We start from the raw sequence: 20,974 nt of genomic DNA, 5'->3' as shown, positions 1-20,974 counted from the left end.
TAACACACATACATAGACTGTATAAATACAGCACCTCTTGCTATCAGTAAGCAGGAGGGACCCGAGACTTCAAGGCCGACACACTGACTAGAAACGCTGCAGCTCGGACATGACATCGCTCTAGCTGACAGTGGTCTGACTATACCTTGCTGGGTGTCCAGCTCAAGTCCAGGACGAAGTCCCACTCTCTCACTATTCAGTTATGGGGGTTTGACTAAAGCCTGTACTAGGGACTAAATTAAATATGCCATGTTTGGATAACCCAATGTTACTGTGTTTTAAACGAAGAGCACATGCACTTTAGCACTGGTTTGCAATGGCGAAGTACCCATCGTCCTAAAGCCAACAAAAATGATTTCAGGAAAAAAGGGAGACGGAATGCAAACAGTTTGGGGGTGACTCAGCAGAAAGGGCCAGGTCCAACACTAACCAATAAAATCAAACTATAAACAAACAACCAAAAAATTCACACAAGCAATTAATTAAACAATATAAAAGTCACACACGTTTTACCGGAGAATACCTTTAAAAATGACTTGCAAGATGAGGAAATGTTGTCGGATTCTCTGACAAGAACCTCAAAAGAGACATATATACACCTCACCAACTACCTTGTAAAGTAAGTAAAACATATATTTAAACTAAATTAAACTAAACTAAAATCAAAATTGTAAAATAGCAAATAATTACCAAATGACTCGCCAACTTTGATCTATTTATATATACTTGCTAAAACAAAATACTACAACTTCAAAAAGGGCTAGCCTTCCAAAAAATAACACCAATCCGAAAACTAGACAAAAGACATTAAAGTACATATAAACTACTGTAAAACGGAAACTCACCCTAAAAGCGATTACAATAAAACTTAATGACCTCAACCTCTACAAACTACCAACAAGCAAACATTTGAAATGAAATTGACACTCTTTTTCCTTCCAACAGAAAAAAGCAACTGCTCCACATTAAAACACCCCCAAAGGAAAAGCTGGAAAAATGGGTGAAGCATCTAAAAAGAACATACATATAAAAAATAAAAGTAGTTGCATAATTTTGTACGTAAATAATAAACATAAACATTTTACAATTTTTAATTATATATAAAATTAAACGACTTTCAGACATAATTGCAGAAAGAGCAAGATACATATAATTCCAGAAAGGAATCTTGGTAGCAATGGTCCCAATGTAGATTTACATCAGATATCCCACCCCCCAACTAGGCGGTCTGACCACCCGATTTAGTTGTATGCCGTCTCATAGATGAAAGACCGCTGATAAGCCATCATCACTGCCATGAATTACCTGTCACGCTGACGGGCGCAGAGGCCAGAGGCTTAGCAAGGGGTGGTATGTACAGCCCCGGGCTGAACAAGTTTTGGGGGCGGTGGTATCCCCCCGCTCTTACTTGTGGCTGTCACGGGGTGATGTAGGTATCGCCAGTACCCCATGCTCTCACATTCACCTGCCACAGGCAGAAAACTTATGGACCACTACAGATGGCAAAAGGCCTAGCTTAGCCACTGCCAGAGGATAAAACGGCTGGTGGTGGGACTCCAGCCCTTTTCCCACTGAACCAATAATAATGTGCTTTCTCACCAACCTTAGTGTGGTGGCCAAGCCGCCACAAATGAGTTGGCGGATTGGGAGGTATAAAAGCAAGAAACGTACCTTTACGATAATTTTCCTGCCACCATGGATCCGATCGTACAAGTCCTGCCAGTACTGCTGCTCCTGGACCTTGACAAAAATTAACCCCGTCATCGCCGGCAAAGAAGTTAAGTCACTGTTTAATCTGTCATTCTCTGCTTTGTAGCTGTACATTAGCATTGATCTGGAGCATGTGTAAGAAAAACTTGAAAGCAATACTACAATGATAGGCAATGCATATGTATGTTATGTTGTACTAAGATTTTTTTTAAAACACACCTTGAGATAACACTCACTAATCTGCTACTAACTGTCATCATGGAAATAGGCACCTACACAGAAAGTCACAGCAATTACAAATAGAAATGTGTCCATACAAGTGTGTGCAGAAATGCTCCATAACTAAATTCCATGATAGTGTAGCAATTGTACTACAAAATGCTACAAGTGGGTGTGCACTGGATGTGCAAACAATTTGACCTCTAAACTGCAAATATGTCAAAGATTTATGAAGGTCATATATTTCCCCGGGTATGGGCAATTAATGGCAAGCATTTGATGGCTTTTAACTGTAAAGTATGAGGACCCCTGTGTAATGCATATATGCATATTATGGACGCATCATGTTAAAATAACACACATGCTATTTCCAGTCACAAAAAAAGAAATACATATATTTGATGTAAGTGTCCTGTAACATAATGAATGATTGCACCACAATTAATATGTCCGTACCAAATGTACAACACTGATGTATGCCTTATTAAATATTTCTAAAATATCAAACCTGTGCTTGTCCCTGTCCCAAATGCATGGCACACGCATTAGCAGAAGTAGCATCAACAGCAAACAATTTGTAAAAATCCAAAAATAGGGTATACTGAAATCGAAATGTGTTTATCACCATAAGATAACTCTCGCTTATATTGAGTGAGAAAAATAAAATACAAAACAAAAGTTCTAAGCCTGAAAGTTCGGGTTGCATGCCAATAACTTGCCTCCAATTTACACTGCCAAAATTGACCTCCTCTGTCAGGGGCATGTATGGAGCAGGGAGCAGTCACCTAACCTCAATGAAATTGGATGGGTGGGGGGGTCCTTGGGATTAGCAGTGCTGTGTTATTGTTTGTATTTGGAAAGGGTGGTTTGGGATTTGGAAGGGGTCGATTTGGGTTTGGCAGGGCTGGGATGTCTTGGAAGGAGTGGCTATGGATTTGGAAGGGATGGCTTTGTGTTTGGCAGGGCTGGGTCTGCCTTTGGAAGGAGTGGTTTGGGACGTGGAAGGGGTGGGTTTGGGTTTGGGTTTTGCAGGTCTGGGTTTGTTTTTGGAAGGGGTGTTTTGGGATGTGTAAGGGGTGACAAGAGGTTTTGGGAGGGGTGGTCTGGGATGAGGAAGGGGTCAGATCCAGGGCAAACATTAGATCCTCTTTGGGAAAATTGGAAGGGTGTTCAGGAGGAAGTTCAACTTGAGAGGTAGAGGGAGTGGCAGGGTCTGTTGTGCATGTGTCTGTTGATGCTGTGGATGCCTGAAGGTATGGTGTATGTGCTTCATATTGTGTTTTTTCTTTCCTAATTGGGTGCTGGTGTGTAGGCATTTGTTTACAGTGGGTGTGTGTGTGGATGTGTCTGCTGTGGAGGTGCTTTGTGCGATTGTGGTGCCTGTGGATGTTCTGGTGCATGTTTGTGGTATGCTTGGAATGTTGGTGGGTGGGCTGGTGGTAGCTGTAATAGTTTGAGTTGCATTGGGTGTGTTGGATGTGGGTGTGCTGGTGGTGATTGTAGGTGTTTGTGTTGGGTTGGGTGTGTTGTCTGTGGGCATGCTACTGGTGGAAGTTAGTGTATGTTTTGTTCGGTGTGTTGTCTGCATGTGTGCTAATAGTAGCAGTGGGTATTTATGTTGGGTGTGGTTAGAAATGGGATTTCTGGTTGGCTAGGATATGCGCCTAAGCCAGGCAGAAACCACCACTCTAGGCAGGGCAAGGGAGTTACACGCCGAAGATAACCCCTGCTCACCCCCTTGGTAGCTTGGCACGAGCAGTGAGGCTTATCCCAGAGGCAATGTGTAAAGCGTTTGTGCAACACACATGAAAGGTCTCTTTCATGTTTCCTAATAGCGACCTTTAAATCCCGACATTATTCATCAAACCAAGGTTTAATGATTGAAGATGCACTAGCTTTACTTTTTAGTTCATGATTTCCCCGTTTGATTTTTATCCTGAGGCATTCCACAAGTTGTCTTATTATATCCTCATACCAGGGTAAAGCCTCCCCTGGTAGGGGGTTTTCTAGCCCAACTAATAATTGGAGAGCTCTTAGTTTCTTTAAATATTCTTCACTAATCCGGGTTGTAAGCCGCTTTGGGTATTCAACATCAATTTGTAACACTCTCTGTCTCGGCGGGTCCCTGTTTACCTGTAATTCCATCAGCAGTGGGAGATGGTCGCTACCCTCTACCACAAGTACTTCAAAGTGTTTTATTAAATGGAAGCACCATGCTTGAATAAATACATATTCTATGGGGCACAATTGCTGCCCTATCTTAAAGGTACGTTTGGCGGGCCGATCCGTTTCTTTCCTTCTGTTAACACAGATCAGGCCCATAGCTCCCAACAGCTGTCCGAGCTTTATGTCTTGGGTAGAGATATCGCTATAAGAAAACTTCACAAGTTCAATATTATAGGCTCTTTGCACATCACTCCGCCATGAGTCAATTTTTTGGGGGTTTAGTCTATGGTTGAAGTCGCCCAATATTAAAAGCACATCTTTACGGTATATATCATATAATCCCTCCAGATCCTTCTTTAGGCAGTCCAACTCCACTTTGTACTCCTTTATTTTCCCTTTCTGTATGTACTCATTTATGATGCATAAACCTCCACCACCTGCATTATTATTTGATATCAATACTCTACTGCCTAATGCCCAGTTGCATTTAAGTTAAAGAGATTGTATATCTTTCGCTATCATTGTTGAAACTAGAGTCATCTGGCCGCCTGATGGCCTACCTATTTGATTCTTTTTTGCAGGCCTTACAGGATTAGCAAAACCTACAGTAACTGGGGTTTCGTCACACAGCCAAGTCTCCTGCAAACATACAATATCGGTCTTCCCAAGGATATTTTTAAGCCCTTCCTCTAACGCTATTCTTTTATATCCGTTTACATTCAAGGACAAGATGGATATGCTGATTGAAAATTGATGGGTGCTACACTAGTGCAGGGCCTATTTAGTAAACAGCCATACAGTGTTGCACTGGTCAGAGTTCCTCTGAGTGGTTCTCTTAGAAATTATATGGGGACACTCATATGTTAAATTTGTGTAGGGTTTGTGTTATGTACTATATTGTGTATCAGTCGTTGTATGTATAAATAATTGTATTTTGTGTTTTTCCACTGCTGATAGGCGCTAGTGCCTTTTTATATGTAAGATTGAGAGACAATGGTCATTTTTGAGAGAGTAATTAAATGTACTCGACTCATTTGAAGAATCTTGTATTATTCCCTTTGATACCAATTTTTGGGATAATAATGACTTCCGGGTTGCGGCTTCTTTTGTCGGGCCGGGCCGCATGGTGATTCCTCCTCAGAAGTGCTGGGTGGGCACCCGCGATAAATCAAAGACAATTGCGGGGGGCACCCGACATCCAAATGCATAAAACAGCAGGGTAGGCTCCCGCTAAAGGTATAAAACAGTAGGGTGGGTGTTGTGGATAAAGAAGTCCTTGAGTCAAGATTATATTCAAGTTGCTTTATTCAAGATAAGTTGCAGGTTCAGATGGTAAGATGGTAATATAAGGACCCCACCAGGAGTGACCCCCTTCTCATTCAGCCTGCCTGCCACCAACTGCCAGTCAACCACAGGCCAAGCCCCCAACATTCTACAATGTCACCAAGGGTTCCGACAATGACATCATGTGAGGCACAGGGAAATCCCAACCAGGGAAAAAGAGACAAAGATCACATACAACAGTGGGCTCCTGCTAGAGAAGATGCTAATGCGGGGTGGGCACCCGCAGTGATAAGGCAAATGCAAGTGGGCTCCCGCTCCAACAAAGAAAGCAGGGTGAATCCCACACACCGGGATTCCTTCACATCCTCGTGTTGCAGCCACCAGCTCCCTCCTTCTCCTGGCAATAAGAATAGAGCTCCCACTAGGCGCTAAGTTTCTCAAAGGTTAGGATAAAGCTGGGCAAGGAATGAAAAGTCCTTGGCGTTGGGTACACCCCAGCATGGCTCAGCCAGGCAGGCCAGCAGGCAGGGACCCCCAAGAAGCTACAGCTGGGTCCCATGGCGGTTCCTCCTGGCGGAGTTTCCCCCCAGGCCAAGAAAGCGCAAGCACACACACTTTAGGTGCCACATCCCATTGGCAGTAACACTGTGCGCACAGGCCCTGCAATGGCAGAGGCCTGAGATAGGTTTGAAAGGCTACTTTGGTGGGTGTCGCAATCAGCGTTGCAAGCCCACCAGTAGCATTTAATTTACCAGCCCTGGGTATATGAGCTACAACTTTACAACAGACTGACAGGTAAATTAAATAGGCCAAAGAGGTGTAGAACAATCTTACCATTTTTATCACAGAGAGCACACACACTTTACACTGAACAGCAGTGCTAAAGTGCCCAGTGTCCTAAAACCACCAACGCCATGTCAGAAAAAAAGCTAGGAGAAAGGCAAAAAGTTTAGGGATGACCCTGCAAAAATGGCCAAGTCCAACAGGTGTGTTGTCTGTGAGTGTGCTGGTGGTGGTTGTAGGTGTTTGTGTTGTGTTGGATATGTTGTCTTTTGATTGGTTTTGTGAGGGTGTGTGGTGTTTGCATGTCTGTATGTGTTTTGGTCTTTTTTTCATGTTTGCATGTATGTGAGGATGTGTTGGCTGTGTGTGTCTGAGTGGGTACATGGAAAGGTATGTGTGGGCTCTAGATAGGGCTAGAAAGAGGGATTTGCGATGCGAAAGAAGTGTGCTTTGGGGCACATTGTTGGGGGGTGGGTAGGAAGACTCATTCTTATTAAAAATAGATTATTTCTCTAACACTTGCATTTCAATTGATTTGTGTGCAATAGATGGTAGAACTGCAAAATGAGGATGACCGACATCGGCATCATAAGAAATGCCACCTAACTGTCACAATACATTGAGGACAGGCATCATATTGTAACCTCAGGAGCCATTTCTGACTGAAACATCACTCTAGAAACTGGAGACACTGAAATCACACCAAGTTCCTGAGGCCATGCCATAATAATAGAGTTGGTGGTTTACCACAAATGTACTTACCGATCATCAGAATGTAGAAGCAGTGTTTGAACCTGATTCTGTATGCATGCTTAGAGGAGTTGAGAAGATCCATGCACATTTTAATGGTGGCCCTGTGTGGAGGCTATAGACAACATGTGGTTCCATTCCCTTCAGTGACAGTTCAGAGAAAATCCTACCAGTATTGCACATATGCAGCAGTGGTTTAAATGGACTGAAAGTGATGAGGAATCTCTAAAAGGGGAATGGACAAAGAAGTGTAACTAGGCATCCTTTCCAAGAGGTATGACTGAAAACCTGTGAACCAGAATCCTTTGCTTCACACTGTGGCAAACCTAACCAATATTTGCGTACCTTTGTGAGGTTTTTGTTTTACTACATCCAGGCATAAAACCCCAATAGACCTATGCCTAAAACAAGCCATGCCTATTGTCTTTGAAATGCTTTCTAGCTTTATCAAATAAATGAGTAACAATGATTTTGCTGTTGATGTTGTGAAACGAACATTTCTGACTTTCACAGCGATTTTCTAAAGCAGCCATTAACTCTGTAAGACACTTACACACTTTTTCTCCCCACATCTTTTGGAAAACCTCCATTTTCATATCTCAAACATCATCTTGTGCCTCTTCATCACTGTCTTTTCACTCTCTTCTGCACCTACTTCCTTTCATCTCCTCTCCTCTGCTTCAATATATCTCTGATCCACTTACCTGTTTCAAGCACTGCATGTTGTTTCTCTTTAGAGATGTCTTATTTTGAAAGTTGTGTAACTCCTCAACACATTTTCCCACTGTTACAATTTGCATATATGTGAATAATGCGCTCTGTGGTCTATAGAGAGGCCAACAATTGGAGGTGCATGTAGTCTGAATACCTTTAGGACCCAGTGTCACTCATTGTGAAAAATAGGTACTGGATCCTGCCTTAACTGCAAAGCTCTGAATCATATTCCATCACAATCACACACCCACAGTTTCTACTCAACAAGGCATCTGGGTGGACTCAGTTCATAACATGCACTGAACAAGTCATATTGCATAAAAAGCCTCAAGTACACAACTAATCCTCTCTGGTAATGCACGATGCAACAGTAAATGAAAGCAAGGAAAATGGTCCATTTGACTGCTGTTCGGATACTAAAAGACATCCATTTACATGCTTCAATGTGCCCCAGTGCCAATGCACCTGCTGCATCCATGGTAGCCACACCCTTGATAATAGCATCAGCTCATGCACAGTACAAGAAAACAGATGCTGGCGCCTCTAAAAGAAAATGCTAAAATTAGTGTTGTGCTGATGCCTAGCTTCCATTGGTGCAATAGGTGCAGCGATACCAGGGCCCAGAGGGGCCTACGGTATGCTGATTATTGCTATATTTCACAGTTCAAACGGTAGTCAAGGGAGGCCTTTTCTTCATTTCACTAGTGCCTATTCCAAACTGGCTATGCCACTGGTGTTGTGTATCAATGTAAATTCCTCTAGTGTTCTAAGATAATGGGGCGAGATGAATAGATACTAATTTAGTGACTGGTTTATACAAAGTGAGACCAAAAACCCTGGGATTAATCACGGATTCCCGATTAACCAAAATAGTGTGACCTTTGGCAAATATTTTATTTCAGTAATCCTCCATTTTCTTCACTATCCCATATGTAAGCAACTTCAAATACGTGAGCTCCGAATACCAGGCATGTGGACCACATACATACGTTGAACAAGATTATATAATGCACACCTTCTTGTTTTTGTCTTTAGCATGCTCCTAACTGTGTTGTGGCATGCAGACTGATGCCGTGGTCTGCCTGAAGTAACACAGATATGTAATTCTCAGTTCATGTGGTACGTGCCGTACGCACCATCAGTCGCACAGCCTTGTCCTCACAATAAACCTAAATTCATCCTGTATTCCACGTTTTATCCATATTTTTATTTATTGTTCCATGCTTCATCCATTTTTTCATTCACTTCTCAGACAGCGTAATTCCATGTTTTTTCAAATGCCATATGCATGTCCATCCGGTACTTATCATTGGCACGTAGGAATCAAATTCATCTGGGGTAGCCTCTTATTTTTGATCCAATGCATTTCGGGTTCTATAGCCCTTCACCAGGGGTTACTGAAATAATACAGAGGCACATAAATATTCTGTTAAGCTCCCATAAAACCTGTCCTTATGCACGAGTATCAAACGTGCTGTTTAACAATATCATTGTGACATATTACAATTATGAAAACAATCATGCACCAAATGAAGATAAGACCCCCTTGCCTTCTACGGACAGAAATACCTTTCCTAAATGAAGAGTTATGTGAACCGTGACTACTTCCAATCTAAGACAATTACCTAAACAGCCATGCAAAAGTGATTTAAAAATTATGAAAAAAGAAATGAAAAAAAACTTTTGCCCTCTACAAATGGAAATGCCTATCGGAAGTCAAATGCTGTGAACACCACCACCATGATCTTCACTCACTTTAATACCTGTTAGCAAAGCTCTCACCCCATATCTAGCAACAGAAACCTATAAATCACTATCTCACAAGCCGTGATCGGCAACACAGTCGCCTCCTCCATACTCCCTTCAGGCTACAGCCACCTTTGTTGGCGCTACTTCACCCTAGTATTCCCTTCTAAAATGCCACATTTGAAGACCATCCATTTCTAAACTAGCGCAGAGGTGTGGCCCTAACCCCATGACCCAGTGCCGTTCAATCCTTAAACCTTAAAGAATTAAATGTGAACAAATTGTTTTAAATGTCCTTCATGGAATGTATTTCAGTTCCTTAGGTGCAGTTCATACATGACAACATGGACTTCCTCCTGAATAATCGAGAAGTGGAAGTGATTCTCCGTTTGTTTTCCATTTCTCTCCATTTTTAATTTATGCGTCAGGGTGCAAACTGTTGTAGGGACAGAGTTTAAAGATACATTGAACCAGATGATAGAGTGAACAACCAACCTTCTTGTATGCGGGCCATATGTAGGTGGCCCAATACCAGTCAGTAAGGATGACATTTCTTAAATTTAAGCGTTACTGACTGGTATTTAGGCATTTGAGATGTAGGGAGGATTCAGTATTAGGGAATCGGTAAATACCGATTCCTTAGTACCGATTCCTTATGGCCTTGCATTTAAGGAATCTGTAATACCGATTCCTTAAATGCAATGTAGGTAGCACTTAAAAGAGTGCTGTTGTGCCTTTAGGAATCAGTAATTTGCACCAACTTCAAGTTGGTGGTAATTATGGAATTCCTTAAAAAAACAATTTTTTGCTTTTTTTTATGTTCTATGTGGCACACGTCCGTGCCCTTAGGGCATGCATGTGTGCCACATGAGCACACATGCACATTTCAGGGGGGCACCCTTGAAATACCTCCCGGTATTACCAATTCAGTAATACTGAATCGGTAATACCGATTGTCTTCACATTCATTCCTATGGGCCTCCAAGCCCATAGGAATGAATGGGTAGGTATTCCTTATTACCGAATCGGTAATAAGGAATATTAATGATTAGGTATTTTTTACCGAATATTTACCTACATCACAAATACCAAATTCTTAATACCGAATCGGTAAAATTCGGTATTAAGAATTCAGTATTTGGCAATTACCTACATATGGCCCTTAATCTTTTATCTGATCATAACTGTGTTGTAGCGTGCAGACTGATGACGGGGTCTGCCCCAAATAACACAGATGTGTACTTTTCAGGTCATGTGGCAATCCTAATTCGCACGGAGGGACCGCCGTTGCCCCTGCGGACGGTTCCTCTACCTGAGGGGTGGCGGACGGAGTCTGGTCCGTCCGCCATCCTAATACGCCCCTTAATTAGCAGCAGAGTGTCTTCTATCCCCTAGAAGTAAAGAGCCTGCAGTTTGTCTAATAGAACATGGAATTGTCAGTAATATGCACTGAAAATTCAGCTAATGCTTTCAGGTCAATTTTCATTTTAATACACATACATTTCTACCCTGTAGCTAGCAAAATCATTCAGTTCAGTACACTCCAATCTCAACACTTCACTCATGACCAAAAAGGGAGCAAATAGCCTGCGGAAAAAGAGGGAATAAGACCTTTGGGCAAACATTTCCCATTCAAACATGTACCTTTTACTCTTCAGTCCCGCACATCTGTCAGTACTGGGAGAGGTCCTCCTGGGTGAGGAGCTTCGACTCCTCGGGGGAGAAGTCAGGGGCCTTCTCATCAGTTTTGCCCAGCATCCTGGCTCCCAGAAGTCAGTAACAGCAGCAATACCTACAAGGACGTCTTGTTGACCGCAGTGTGAGGAGGCAAAGGAGGTTTTTTCTAAATGTTGCGTACAAGTACAGGGCATAAGCAATCTGCGATGGAGGCAGACACAGGCATTGGCTTTTGTGCGAAGCCATCACATACGTTAGCCATTGGCAGGGCCCGTCGAGGAGTACTCTGTATACCACAGTCAAATTCCACTGCATCAGTCTGCTTCCAAATGTGTTATTGGCGAAGTCAGGCAATTTTAGATGTTCAAAAGATTATCTTTGTGACTTTTAAGTGCGTCACCACCACTCAAAATGGAGGCTAGTTTGTTTACATAGTTAAACTTCGATGGACACTCATTGGTTGTATATTATCAATTATATGTAGTGTGTTACTGTGCTGAAATGTGATATTTCTGCTATCTACTGTACACCTCCCTTAATAGTATATTTTTGAGGGAAACATTAAAAAATGTTTAAATGTCATAATAATACATTTAAAATGTAAGATTTACATATTTTATCATATTGATATCCATGTTAAGATTTTAAGGTAATGTGTAGGAATAAAGGACATCAAGCAAATTGTTGATTCAAAAATTGTACTTACAACATCTATAATTTGTAGGAAAACAGGACTTTAGTGTTAAACAGCAAATATGTTGCAGTGAAAAATCTTGCAAATGTGCAATACGTGTTTCCCTTACAGACATAAGAATCCTGGGAGAATGACAAGACGACATCCACAGGCTGCTCGCCTGATCTTGATGCTTCCCAAGAGAGCCTCAGCTAAGAGTGCGCTCAAAACTGTGCACTGGCTGCCAATTAAGGAACGTGTGACTTTTAAAGCCCTCTGCGTAGGCCACCGTATCCTACAGGGAAAGGCCCCCATGTACTTACATACTCAGTTCATACCAACCTACCGACAGTTACGTTCAAGTGGGACCGGGCAGGTTCATGTCCCAAAGTTCAACAGAGTGAGAATGGGAGGGTGGTCCTTTAGAGTCAAGACTGCCAAGCAGTGGAACAGACTGCCTCGAAGGCTCCGCCTGGAGACATCAGAGGCAGTCTTCCGGAAAGAGCTGAAAACCATCCTGTTCCCCAAAGATTAACATGAGGACTTTCGGTAGCCAGAACTTAAGAGTATCAGGAATTAGCCAGGCCGGATCTAATCAGCGCGGCGACACACTAGCTAGTGTAACCAGGCGCTTTACAAGCTTCATAATAAATAAATAAATAAACAGGTGTTCCAGCTATTTCAAGACCCTGCCACAATGGAGGAGAGGCATATTATAAATAAGTTCATATTGCACAGGTAAATAATATTGGATTTATGCCATCAGCTAGAGCCTCACAACAGAAATCCCACATCTATTACACCATTTGTGAAACTCATGGCAGTACTTCATTTTTTGGCCACAGGATCCTTCCAATACAGGCAGTATCTGGTGGAATGTCACAACCAACTTGGTGGTGCACTACAAGAAGTACTTTCTTCAATGATGAGACATATTGACAGCTTCATGCAGTTCCCACAGCAGCAGAATTTAGCCAATGTGAAGTAATACTTTTACAGATTTGGTTGCCTACCTCATGTGGTCGGAGCAATAAATGGCACACATATTGCCTTAGTGCCACCACATGCCAGGGAACAGATCTACTGTAATCACCGTGAAAGTTGTCTGCTTACCAGATTTGTACATCACAAGCATTGGTGCCAGATTGTGATGTACAAATGTACATTTATCCCTTTCACCAGTCTGCTCATTATTCCTTTGTACTACAGAACAGCACCATACCCCTGCAAATGTCACACCTAGGGCTTGAGAGGGCCTGGCTTGTCGGTCTGTAAAATCTTTCATAATCTCGTTTGTGGAATTGTTTGTTGGACAATATGAAAATGTGGGATTTTGCACTTTTTTTTCTTTCAATTAGGAGACTCAGCTTATCCCAATGGACTATGGTTGTTGGCACTGCTAAGGAATCCAAACAACACCAGGGGAAGTCTTCTTTAATGAGGTCCATGAAAAAACACAGTGGCCAGTGGAGAGGGCTTTTAGGCTTCTGAAGGCACATTTTTTTGTCTGAGCTAAACTGGTGGAACCTCATCTACTCACCTGCTAAGGTGTGCCAAATTACGGTGGCCGGCTGCATGCACCAGAATATTGCACTTACATCACAGAGGATGGAGAGCAGGAAAAGCCACCATTAAATGATATTGGTGAAGAGGAAGGAGTTGCTTATGTCAAAATGTCATTGACAATTTATTCTCATAGGTGTAAGTACATCTGTACATGTTATCACTTTGACCACCCAACCAACCATCTATTTGATGGTGAGAAAAGTATGTGGTGGGCAATTATTAGGAAGGGCTAGTTCAAGCAAATGCAGGCCAAAACTGTTTGTTGTTTAAAGTTTTCAACATATTGATAACTGTGTTCAGTTATATTGTGCTCTCACCTTGATTTGGATAACTGTGTCCTCCAAAAGTTGCCTTTGTTATGAGTCCATTATGTTATGTTTGATTGGTAATCTTTTGGTTTTTATTTCATTTTAGGTTCCTTCACCATATCATCTCCAGTTGGACATTTCAGAGTTGTGACAATTGCAAGCATATGGTGCTATATCTAAGTACAAAGGAAACCTGGGTTGATCCTGGGAAACACAGACACAGACGTTGGTTGTACGGTGGACGAGTTAGTATGCTGCACACTAATGAACCCGGCTAACAAGCAGTAGCGCGGGGAACGGTCCACTACAGTGATAACGAAAGGGGTCACTGGTATGCCCAAGTAGGGCACTAAAGCGGTATTTACCTACATATGAAACAAATGCAGAGTGGTGAGAATGGACTGTCGCCCTGAAGAAATTGCCTGAAAAATGTTGGCTATGGAGATAGAAGGCAACAGAGTGTCTTTTATTGTGAGCAAACCCATGGCATAGAATAAAAGAGGATAGCTAGTGTAGGTTTAGATTGTTTTTATTGTAAATAACGTTCTCCTAAAGTCTCAGGTTCCACTTTATTTGGGGTCAGAAATCATAAGCACTAGGGAGATACGTCCTAGCGCTTACATCACCAATACTTTCACGACTGGTTCACTGTTTGTTCACTATACCTGCACATTTTCTTTGTTTACATTTATTTTTGTTACAGTATGGTTGTGCTAATAATGGGAACCTGAGCCCACTGGTGAGAACCTACCAGTGAACTCCCATGGTGTTATTTCCGACAAGCAATCCATACCTTTGCACACATTTTTCACATAATTTTATTTTAGTAGAATTTGTGTTGCACCGCACGTTTGGGTGTGTACATGAGGGGAAAATAACAATTAATAGAACAGGGATTCATGGTGGGAGAAAGTATACAAGTAATTGCCCACGTAGCACACAAAGTTGTGGGAGCTATAGATACACATGAAGTCCAAGTGAATCTGTTCTTACAGTAGGGTCAAATCATATTGTGTTTTGGGCAAATCTGGTACCAAGGAACTTGAAAGGAGGATTAGAAGGTTACATTGGTCTTGTTCTCTCGATAGAAACATAACTAACATCCTGGACATAATTGCCCCTCTTACTAGAGTCACTCTTAAAACTCGAGCTGCTCCTTGGTTTACCGACCAACTAAAGCTACAGAAGCTTTCCTGCACGTCTGATGAGCGTAAATGGAGGAAAACCAAGGATCTGACTGATCGTGTAACATATAAAGGCATTCACCGTAAGTATATGGAAAATATTAGGCCTACAAGGAAATTATTTCTCCTTAATCATATTGAGAAGGCTGCAAATTCTAACAAGGACCTCTACCAAATTTTAAAAGAATTCTCTATTCCCCCTGCTCAATATCCATTCTCCACTTCACAAGACTGGATAGATTCCTTCTCAAAATTCTTTGAGGATAAGATCATGGCTATCCATGCCTCTTTCCCAGTGTTGGACGACTGTAATGACTTAGGGAATTTTCTGTTAAGTCCTTTCGATCCTCCTCATATATTGAAGGAATTTACCCAGTGTTTCTCGCCGCAGGTGACTGAGGCCCTTAATAAAGTAAAGACGGGTTCACCTACCGACACTCTGTCTCCAAATATTTTCCCCTTGGTGGCCCCAGTGCTCCTCGACTGCCTTACCGATTTATTTAATAAATCTTAGTCTGAATCGAAATTTTCTACATCATGGAAAATTGCCAGGTTCAGGCCCATATTAAAGAAATATACAGCAGACCCAAAACTCCTTAGTAACTATCGTCCTAATCGCTGCTTCCCCACTTCAGTAAAATGCTCGAGCTCTTGGTCAATAAACAGCTTGTTGCCCACCTTGAGAGCCATGGACTGCTCGACCCCTCTCAATCGGGTTTTCGGGCAGCTCATAGCAAAGAAATAGCTTTGTTGGAGGTAGCTGATAACATCAGGTGGTCATTAGATAGAGGGCAGTCATACATCTTTGTCCTGCTCGACTCATCTGCAGCGTTCAACACATCTCCAAAAGCATTTTAGAACGACAGCTCTGGGAGATTGGTGTCAGGGAAAAGGCTCTTCAGTGGCTCAAGAACTACTTAACTGATCGTACTATGATAGTACAGGTGGGGTGTACAACTTCTTGTAGTAGATCAGTTAAGATGGGAGTACCACAAGGTTCCATTCTAGGTCCAACACTTTTCAATCTTTATGTGACCTCTTTGGCCAAGGTGATTTGATCATATGGTTTTGAGGTTGTCTCTCATGCTGATGAAACTCAGATCTTGGCCACCCTTGGTCCTGACACATCTGAAACTAAGTTGCGCTTCAAAGACTGTATGTCTCAAATTGAGAAGTGGATGAGCACTAATCACCTTGAGTTGAATGGTGGGAAAACTGAGATTTTGCCTTTTGGCAAAGCGGATGAGTCCTGGACACCAGATTGGTGACCCTCTTGCCTTGGCCTCTGTCCTACTCCGACTCAGTCCGTGAGAAATCTGGGTTTCCAATTGGACAATAAACTATCAATGAAAGACCATGTCAATAAGACTTTTGCCGCTTGATTTGGAATTATGCGTACCCTGCGTAACATTTTTAAGTGGATCCCTCCAGGGGCAAGAAATCCCCTAGTCCAGGGTCTTAGGATTGGTGACGGTACAACGCGTACCGTCACAACACGTGCTGTTACAACGCGTCCCTTACAACGCAAGTCGTTACCACGACTTGCGTTGGGGGCGCGGATATCGAATAGTATAATTTACTATTCTAACACCAGTCCCCGTGGACACTAGGGAAGGTGTTGGAATAGTAAATTTACTATTTTTAATCTTCTAGCGCCCTCCAGCGCAAGTCGTGGTAACGACTTGCGTTGTTACGGACGCGTCGTAACAGCACCGCGTTGAAACATCCGCGTTGTAACGGATGTTTCCCAGGGTCTTATGATCAACTGTATGGACTATGGGAATGCCCTATTGGACTCCACCAATGAAAATCTTTTATCTAAGTTGCAAGTTCTGCAGAATACTGCAGCCAGATTAGTCTTGGATCTTCCTTCAAGATCTCCTTCGGCTCCCAGTTTGAAACTTCTGCACTGGTTGCCTGTACGAAAACGTATACGTTTTATGGTACTTTGCTTGACGCATAAAAACATGTACGTGAAAGGCCCAGCTTTCTGGGCAAAAAAAATAACCTGGTACCACCCAGGTAGAACCTTGAAATCCAGCAATCAAGTGCTCCTTGTGTCTCCTAGAATACGCACCACCACTGGTGGGGGCGTTCTTTCTCCTTCCTTTCTCCGTCTTTTTGGAATCAATTACCTTTACACCTACGGACTATTAGTGATCACAATCATTTTTGTAGGAATCTAAAGACATGGTTGTTCGACCTCTAGCTGCATATGAAGTCTTATCCTCTCAGAGACATCCACCAGCGCTATGAGACTCTTGAGTGATATGTGCGCTCAATAAATGTTTATGATTTGATTTGATTTGATTCTCTGTTGTGTGTTGGCACTAAGGCTATATGTGTGCCATCATTAGCTTATGTCACATGTGGTAGAGGAGCCAAATCATGGTAATTTCCCTTCACATTGGCAAAATTCTTATTGTGGGTAAAATGTATGTATCAGGTGATGTGTTTCATCATTGCAGGATATACGTCTTGTACACACCACTGTAACTTGGTTGTGACATTCCACCAGATACTGGAACAGTGGATTGAAATGATCCTGTGAAAACACAATGTAGAACTGCCATGTTTTTCTCTATCGAGGTAATTGATGTGGGGTTCCTTATGAGAGCCAGAGGATATGACTGTGCAGATTGCATGAGTCAATGACAATTTCCCTATTCAATCTATTTGTTTTAGATAAATCCCATTCTTCCATGTTGGCAAGGTCCGGAGCTGGAAATATGTAAATTGGCACTGAGTATTAGTGTCATGTATGGATTGTTCTGTTAGTGAAATGTAATGTTCACAGACAAATATTGGTCTATTGAAATAAATATAATCCTTGATGTTCAAATGGTATGACATTATCTCCTTGTGTTCGCTTTACTTTGTTTTCCCTAAGTTGGCAGGGTATGCCCAGACGTGGGTCCCTTGCTCACTTCGCCACTGGATTCAAGCTAGCCTGGTGATGAGGGGAGTTACCCAGAAATCGTTCCCAGGATTCTAGTTTCCTGACCAGGGAAGATCTGGCTTGGCAGTTTGGGCTGGACTGTTCCCATGAGGGACAAGGTCAAGACTAGTTTGGATATGGCTTGGTCTGACCTGGGGTGGAGAAGTGAACTAAAGAACCTGATGGATTCAACCCACATCTGTGACTGGGGGTGAGTGTTTAAAAAGTTTAAGCACTCTGTCTATCATCTCCTTTTGTTTGCTATGATATTATTGGGAGACATGTTTTGGAATACGAAATAAACATTTCCTAATTGCAAATTGTCTGTGTTTACACAATTTTATGAAATTTGTCATTTTGAATTTATGATTAGGCTTGGCATAAAACGCTACTCTGCTAGTGGAGTTTGCGAAATTCAGCAATGCTGCTTTGCAAAGAGAATGCATAGGTACCGATAAACTGCACTCTCTCCAATAGAGCTGAGTTTTTTCACTTGGGGCGCTTGACACGTTGTTTCGCTTATGTGGGGAACCCTACAAGACTTGCTGTGTGCTCGCGAGTGCCCCCTGAGATTTTTTAGCCACTCCCAAGCTCCTCTGAGATTTTGCACCTGCAATCTTGGCTTTGGGATGCACCAGCGACTTCTGGAGCAACTTTTGTGTTGTAGGTGAGCGCGATTGCGCGCAATTAACCACTGAAACCTGGCGAAGATTTTCTCCTCAAGAAGCATCTAAATCTCCCCATAAAGACAATATGGAGTTATCAAACTTCTCAAATGTCCTCTTTGTGGGTTTTTTCTGTTTTTTTTATTTTACTTTTTTTTCAACAAGAAGAAAATGCCCCATAGACTCCAACTTTCTGTTCCCATACTTCAGGCTCCTCCCAATGCTTTGTCCACCTCCAGGTTACCTCTCATTTGGATTTGGATTTAGATGGCTCACTCTGTTTGTCTGCTGCATATATACCATTAGATTTGAGCAGTTTGTTTTAGTGATATCAGAAGTAAGGTCAAAAACTTTTGTATCAGGATTTATTTGATCTTTTATTCAATTCTAAAATATGTATTGTGGTGGGTGGCCTGCAATTTCCATAAGGGCTTAGTTATTTTTTTGCATGTAATTTTTCCTCTTTTATAAAGGAAATATGTTGCACAGTTCAGTAAATTTTCTCTGTGATTTCTCAATAAATTTGTAATATTTATTTAATTCACTATATGGACTAGTCAGCGAATGGGTCTTCCGCCAATAGGCCCCGTACTGGTCATGGGGGCATGTAACAACTCTTTCCAGAGTGTCTGCTGAATTCCAACATCATTCAGGCCATGGATGGCATTGGATTAAATTACAAAATGTATTGTTTTGGGTATTTTTGTGTTTTTTTCTGCAAATAGTGTATTGGTGGGGTAATGTATTTGATGCCTTTGGAGGATGTGTGATGTTTAAAAATGTTAGCCCACTTAATTATTGTTTTGGGCAGTGTTGAAATAATAGTGTTTCTCCTGTGTTACCATGCCTTCGTTGGCTGGCCAGTATGCTGCAGTGTGAGCCATAGGCCTCCATTTGCCTTTATTCCCCATGCCATGTGGCCAGGGGCCATTTTGTATAGTCAGTGTCCATAGGCCTGCATGTGCTCTTTGTTTTCAATGACTCCTGCTTGTTGTTTGACCATTTTGTGTAGGTAACCAGTTTGCTATTGCCATAGGCCTGCATGTGTTCTTTATTATTGTCATGCCTTCTTGCTTATTGTTTGACCATTTTGCCATTTTGTGCAACCATCAGTTCCCAAAGTCATTTTGCAAGTAGAGACTTGACCCTTTTGTTTTTCTTTTTGTTTTTTTTAAAGTCGTTTTTATTGATTTTTTCAACGCACACACCCACCTTTACATGGCACATGTTCAGTTGAGGGCACACATCGAAATACATTACATGGGTATTCAGTATCCACAGGTGAAATGGCATTAATATCTATAGACCAAATCATTGTATATTACATCCTGTTCATCCTACTAATCAAGATCTTCCCCAAAGTATGCATTAGAAGTCATCCCATATCTCAATGACTCCTCGATTTAGTGCCTCCCGCAGGTTCTTGCCCTACCTCCTCCCTCCTCTTAACTCCCCCCACCGATGTGCTCCAAATATCATAAACAAGAATAACCAAACGTCGTTCAGTGCTAGGAAATATAGGTCCCTGACCTCACTTCAGCCGTATTCCCAGTTCCGTCAGTTCTGTCCTCACTCCCACCTTTCTACAGACTATCTACACGTATCTACATGTTTTGTGGCTCAGCAGCGTCCTGAGAACCCTCCAGTGTGCTTGCATCCGATTCCGCTTCCGGATGAGTCAAGAGCACCACCAATGCTTCCCATGCTTGTGCAGTGGCCATCGCCTTGTCGTTATTCACTCTCCTGTCCTGTAGGATTCTAACCATGCTCTCGCTAGGCACCCATTTCACAAACTCCCCACTCCATCGCTCCACACTATGGCCCTGTCTGGATTTCCACTGCCTCATCAACTCACGCTTAGCCAGCAACAACCCTAAGTCCATAAACTTGCTTGTGATCTTAGTGCGCTTTGTTTGTGGAAACCAGTGCAAAATGCATGCCCCCACGTCAGGCTCTACCTGTCTGTCCGTTACCCCGCACAGGACTTCCATCACCTCCTCCCTATACGTTCCGAGCTATGGGCAACTCCACATCATATATATGAAATCCGCAGCTCTCGTGCTGCACCTGGGACAACATGCCGTGTCTACGTGAAAATATTTAATATTCGCTTGGGGGTTAGGTAGGCCCTTTGTACAACGTAGAAATGAATGAGCTGAAACCTGGCATTCCGCGTACCCTTCCAAGCCCTTTCCACTATTTTGGTCCATGTCGTCTCAGGAAAATCCTTTTCCAGGTCCGCTTCCCATTTTTCGCGCAGCTGCGTCAGTGGCTGCAGCCCCTCTTCCACCATTCACCTGTATAGACAAGTCACTGCGTTAACCGTCCCCGCTGCCATTACCAAATATTGACATCTCAAGGACGTCTGAGGCTCCAGCAGCCACGTTCCCCAGTGTTTCTTATTCGCGGCCAACAGAGCTGCATGTAACAAATAGCTACCTCTAGATAGGTCATTCCTATCCTGCAATGCCCGGAAGGGCAGGAGTACCCCCTCCTCGTATAAGTCCCCAATCATCTGTAGTCCTAGATCTTCCCACTCTGCCAATATAGACCAGTCCCCCCCATGCGAGAAGGCCATACACATACCTAAG

This window comes from Lissotriton vulgaris, chromosome 6 (assembly GCF_964263255.1).
Source record: "Lissotriton vulgaris chromosome 6, aLisVul1.2, whole genome shotgun sequence".
NCBI lineage: Eukaryota > Metazoa > Chordata > Amphibia > Caudata > Salamandridae > Lissotriton > Lissotriton vulgaris.
The sequence above is the reverse complement of the archived record's forward strand: the minus strand, read 5'-3'. Positions refer to the sequence as shown.